The sequence below is a fragment of the Rhodnius prolixus genome, unplaced genomic scaffold (assembly GCF_049639745.1).
Source record: "Rhodnius prolixus isolate KJV_2025 unplaced genomic scaffold, Rpr scaffold_4, whole genome shotgun sequence".
NCBI classification, from domain to species: domain Eukaryota; kingdom Metazoa; phylum Arthropoda; class Insecta; order Hemiptera; family Reduviidae; genus Rhodnius; species Rhodnius prolixus.
In genome coordinates, this window is record NW_027411614.1 from 9,744,454 (window position 1) to 9,750,453 (window position 6,000).

The following is a 6,000-nucleotide window of genomic DNA, read 5'->3' on the forward strand; positions in this document are numbered from 1 at the left end:
CTGAAGAAAAACAAAGAAAGATCGTTAAATTAGATTACAGGTATGATGGGGTAATAAAAAGAAAATTACCCCCTCCTTTGGCCTAGAAGGAGGTTTTTCTTTTTACGTTGTTCCGTTGATAAAGCCCTTGTGACATGCGGAGAGCTGCTAGTGGCAAATTGGGTTTCTACTTGAGAGCTATAACAGAGATCTAGTCAGCATTGGACGGTAGGTGGGCGGATTCTGGCTGGCATTGTTGCAGGTGTCGTCTTCCGCTAAGGCTACTATTAAAAACTGTCCGTCCCGATCTAAAGGAATTAGCTTTGGATATGCAATTACAGGAGGATCACTCTAGACACCTGTACCCTTCTAGTTGCACTGGAAGCTTGCCTACAGAAGACAGTTTCCTATTTCGTATTGTACAGGACCGCGCTCACCAACTAACTCCCAAACTAAAGAATAAGACACCTTTAAAAGAATAAAACTTTTTCTCTCCTAAAGTCATTTTCTTTTCCTTTTTTTCACTATCCCCAAAACTCTCAACCCAAATTGTGGAAAATCCCTTTTGTAAAAGTATAATAGGGACAATGCTGTTTTTTTTTGTTTTTTTTTAAATCCTCACACCCGAGGACGGAAAAAATACGGAAAATTGGTTGAGGGTTGAGGGATCCAAGAACTTCATCTATCTATCCAACGCCTCCACAAAAGCCGAACAAAGAAATCCCTACTTAACATTTTTTTCACCTTTACTTACATCACTTTAAAAAACAAAGATAGGGAAAGATAACCTTCTTTCTTTATATAACAGTCTCTGCAGGAATTAGTCGCGCGCATTACCCCTACCTCTGACAACTACCGCCGCTAAGGTCATTGTGTTACAGCTATTCCCGCTCTTTACAAGAAAAGTAGACCATGTTTCCACACTAATAGGTAACCCTCCACAGCGCTCTTTTATTTTACAGTCTCTATTTTTATTTTTTTGGCCAAAAGAATGTTCAATTTAAAAACATTCTCTAAACTGTGTTTCTGCCATTAGGATTGTTTTTAATTTTCTCTTCAATGTTTAAAGCCGCCCTAACGTTTTGAGAGATTCAGTCATGGAACTAGAGCGGACAGAACACTTTTACGTTAATTTTATTTCACCCTAACCTGTAGAAGGAAATGAAAACAAAGTATTCACAAAGTAATCGAGAATTAGAGAGACCAAATTTCCGGAAGTCCCAGGTTATCTTCTCTTTTTTTTTAGTAGTTAGCTAGTTTCTCGAGAAAACCTCTTTGGATCATTCATTGAGCTATCAATTTCCGTTTTAAAAATAGATTTCGGAGACCTTTTGAAGGAAAAACGAACAGCCACTATGATTGAAGGCAATATTTAGCCACATTATTATTTTTATTCTGATAGGCTATGCAGTCGTGGTCCTTCAATTCTTGTACAGGTAACTTCTAAGGGACAACAGAAATCGTAGCACTAAGTGGAAATGAACTGAGACCAAGCAGAAAGAAAAGTCGTAGGATACCCTTTTGATTCCTGCAAAAACATGCTTCGTCGTAAATTCTTTGCAAATTTTAGGATGACCACTAGACATAACTGATTTACCTTTTCATCAATTTTTAGCGCTAACTGGTGTGAGACAAAATAAGGCATAGCTCTGCAATAACAGGTTACTACATTCCAGAAAATATAATCTTACGCCAAACTGTTAGTACAGTTGCGCTAAACTAAGTAATGCCTATTTTTACCTAATGCCAAATTATTAGGCAGTACTACAGACGTAACCACATTTTGAGTGATACAGTTCATTACCAATATATTAATTTATATAATATATTGTATATTTATATACGAGTATTAAGGAATATCGTCTTTTGTGCGCTATTGATGGGCATATCATGGAAGTAAGTTTAAGTTTGAAGTTCTCCAGCTCTTGATGATTGTAATGCGAGATATTTGAGATTTAAATTTAGTGCGTATTTTGTACCCTGAAAAGTTGAGCGGCCATTATCTCCTAAGCTAACAACGCCGTTTATCTTTTAATAGGTCTTTATTTTCTGTTCAAGATTAAATGTATTGTACTGATAACGGAAGTCCTTTATGACCATGTATTTGCCATCCCTTCTTAGTTGAGGAATTTTCTTCCAATGGCCGAAGTTCTACTCTCGCATTAATCTTACATTTTCGTCTCGTGTTTTCATTTGAACTGAACGACCCATACTACTGAACCATTTATTGTGAAACTATACATTCTTTTTAAAGAAAAGGAAGAATAATTAATTTTGAGAATGGTGGCGAAGCTCGAGCTAGGATTATCTCTTCAAATCTATAAACTAGATTGTCACCATAGTTTGAATAGGGTTATATTCCTAGAGAAGCCCCCTAATTCCAAGTCAGGACAACCGTGTCATTTGGAGTGGTGTGTCATGGGGGTTTTAATGCCTTCTCTTGCCCGACTCTGTGAATTCTTTGCCACCTACACTCCACACCTATTCAGTGGTGCTGTTTTTGTCACCTTAAATGTTTTTTTCTTTTGGCTTCTCCTGAAAGAGGGGGTTGAGTGTTTGCCCCTTTTTATTGTGTGTTAGTTTATAAATAAACATGATAAAGAATTATTCAAAAGTGTCCTTTTTCTTCTTTTTCTTAAAAAAAAAAAGGACACGTGTAATTTGTGGACACCGATCGTAACTCGTGGTGTTGGTGTAGGCTAAGAAGGTGTGATACGTCCCTCCAAAAATATATATAGTCTGAAGAGGTGACAAAAACGACATCCTTGCGCACACCTGTTTTTATTATTACCCCAGGCTCCTTTATTCATTCTCACACCTAGAGGCTGCTCTGCCTCCTTCTTGTGGGTAGATCTGTCCAAGATGCAGAAGTAGATGTCGTTAGAATGAACATGACCGGGTATATTTTTACTCAGCGTGTGTGTGTGTGTGGACACTCTCGCACCTCCAGCCTATACTCCCTCCTGGCTTCCATCTTGTTAACAAAGATATGTTACTCAGATAGCAGTAAGATTCTTTTCTTTGTGTAAAGTGTGTGGTCTTGTCTCATCTTCTTAACTCATAAACATCATAAAACTTCATAAATTTTAAGAAAAAAAAAAAAGAAGAAATTAAATAAACAAAATCCAACACCAACTTCTCTGTATGAGATAAACTTCCACTTGGATATTGGTCTCTTATTTTTCCTTAATATATAAATAAATTTATTTTTCATTTACAATATAACCAACAAATAACCTGCCCCACAACACTTTTTATTATTTTATACGTAAAAGTAAATGCAATACAGTGCGCGCTACCAACCAACCATACAGCCAAATAGATTTACATAAAATAAAAAATAAACTCTACAACCAGAAAATATATCCACAGCCCACGTGATCATATAAAAATATATTATAACACAAAAATTCTATTTTATATTTATTTTACCACATGTCACAATATTATAAAAATGAAAGAAAAGTTTAAATTTTATTATTTTAAGTGTGATTTAAAAGAATACTTACTGCAATTATTACAACTTTAGCGCAATATTAAGTCGAGCAATTTTCATTTAAGCGAAATATTTTTCTAGGAATATAACCCTATTTAAACTATGGTGACAATCTAGTTTATAGATTTGAAAAGATAATCCTAGCTCGAGCTTCGCCACCATTCTCAAAATTAATTCTTCTTCCTTTTCTTTAAAAAGAATGTATAGTTTCACAATAAATGGTTCAGTAGTATGGGTCGTTCAGTTCAAATGAAAACACGTGACGAAAATGTGAGATTAATGCGAGAGTAGAACTTCGGCCATTGGAAGAAAATTCCTCAACTAAGAAGGGATGGCAAATACATGGTCATAAAGGATTTCCGTTATCAGTACAATACATTTAATCTTGAACAGAAAATAAAGACCTATTAAAAGATAAACGGCGTTGTTAGCTTTGGAGATAATGGCCGCTCAACTTTTCACTGTACCAAATAAGCACTAAATTTAAATCTCAAATATTTCGCATTACAATCATCAAGAGCTGGAGAACTTCATACTTAAACTTACTTCCATGATATGCCCATCAATAGCGCACAAAAGATGATATTCCTTAATACTCGTATATAAATATATATTATATAAATTAATATATTGGTAATCAACTGTATCACTCAAAATGTGGTTACGTCTGTAGTGCTGCCTAATAATTTGGCATTAGGTAAAAATAGGCATTACTTAGTTTAGCGCAACTGTACTAACAGTTTGGCGTAAGATTATATTTTCTGGTATGTATTAACCTGTTATTGCAGAGCTATGCCTTATTTTGTCTCACGCCAGTTAGCGCTAAAAATTGATGAAAAGGTAAATCAGTTATGTCTAGTGGTCATCCTAAAATTTGCATAGAATTTTCGACGAAGCATGTTTTTGCAGGAATCAAAAGGGGTATCCTACGACTTTTACTTTCTGCTTGGTCTCAGTTCATTTCCACTTAGTGCTACGATTTCTGTTGTCCCTTAGAAGTTACCTGTACAAGAATTGAATGACCACGACTGCATAGCCTATCAGTCTACGTAAACTTACAAGATAAATTTTAACGATTTGTTAGTATAGGAAATAATGACAGCTATATTTTTTGCTTATATAAAAATACGCCCAAAACTTAAGTCTCAATATCTCGCTACATATTTATGAGATAAATATGAAAAAAATTGAACATTTATAGACTATGTCTTTATATGTCATAGTCTTTATGCAAGAGTAAAATATGAATACAGAACGATATATTAGTTTATGAGATAACAAGAGCTAAATTTTTCTTGGTTTAGTCTAAAATGGCCTAAATTTAAGTTCTACTATCTAGAAATCTCGCTCTACATTTGTCAGATCATTTCGAAGTCTTAAGCATTCATGAGCTCTATCAGTACCTGCATATGGATATATACTCTAACGATGAAATAGTGAAATAGTTTGGAAGATAATGGCAGTTAACTTCAAGTGGTTCAAAAATACGCTCTAAATTTAAGTATCAATATCTCGTCTCACACAATTCAAATCCTTATGAAATCCTTGTAACTTTTTCAGTACGAGTAAAATATAAAGTTTAATGATGAAATATTTGAATGCTAATTAAGGCTAAACGTTTCATGTTTATATCTAGCGTTAGGACCGTAACTTATTCTGAGATAATGCCCAGTAAATACGCTCTAATCAAATTTTACAGATATTCCTCAGTCTGGACTTAGCTCCATCCTATTTCCATTTGTTTTGGTTCAAGGCCCTGTTTCTTTTTGCTGGGTAAAATTCAATAATTACTCTGAAGTGAAATTTAATGCTGATCTTTTGTTTTTTCGACAGTGCAAAGCCTGGAGGTGGAATCTACTAGGGGATCAAAGATTGCCTGAAGATGGCTTACAACATCAATCAAAATAGTGAATATTTCTGAAATTAACTTGGGGTGAATTAAAATAAATTTTGGATTAAAAAATCAAAAAAACGTAACTTTTAACACCTTATTACTACTTAAAATATACGTAATTGTAAAAATGAGTTAAAAATTGAGACCTGTTTAAAAAAAAGTTTTATAAAAATAGATTTGTAAATTATTATGAAATAAAAATTACATTTAAAAAGCTTTATTGCTCTACAGCGTTTCATTGAAATGAAGAAAGACACTAAGTATGGAATAATGTAGGGACTATTAGCTAAATACATGCACAACTGCATCAGATTGCATGTTTTCTCTCCACACACTCACGCTAGTCTAAGAATGCGGTATGTGTTGTAACTGTTATTGATGTCTGTTGATGCCTAATGCACGGAGATCTTAACACAGTGAGAACTAAGCGCTGTAGGTGGACGTTGGACCGAGTGATTTGTAAGCGAGTGCTGCTATTAGATCTATATATTTTACAAATGTCTATTTAGAAGGAGTGAGAGATATTCCTGGTTGTGAAAGGCGGCCGACGTTCTTTTATTTTTGATCTATGAGAGAATTGAGGGCGTCGTCGCTAGATGGAAAGAGTATCTTAAGATCTCTGGAAGGCCGC

The 6,000-nt window shown here is 34.6% G+C and overlaps 1 long non-coding RNA gene across 3 annotated transcripts in view; it reads left to right on the forward strand.

Moving 5' to 3' along the window:
* Positions 1 to 5,531, forward strand: part of LOC141456206 (uncharacterized) — a 304,563-nt gene extending 299,032 nt beyond the window's left edge. For all 3 annotated transcript variants that reach the window (XR_012459651.1, XR_012459652.1, XR_012459653.1), the window contains one exon: positions 5,309 to 5,531. This is a non-coding gene — a long non-coding RNA (uncharacterized lncRNA). The remainder of the gene's footprint in view (positions 1 to 5,308) is intronic.
* The last annotated feature ends 469 nt before the right edge of the window (positions 5,532 to 6,000 follow it).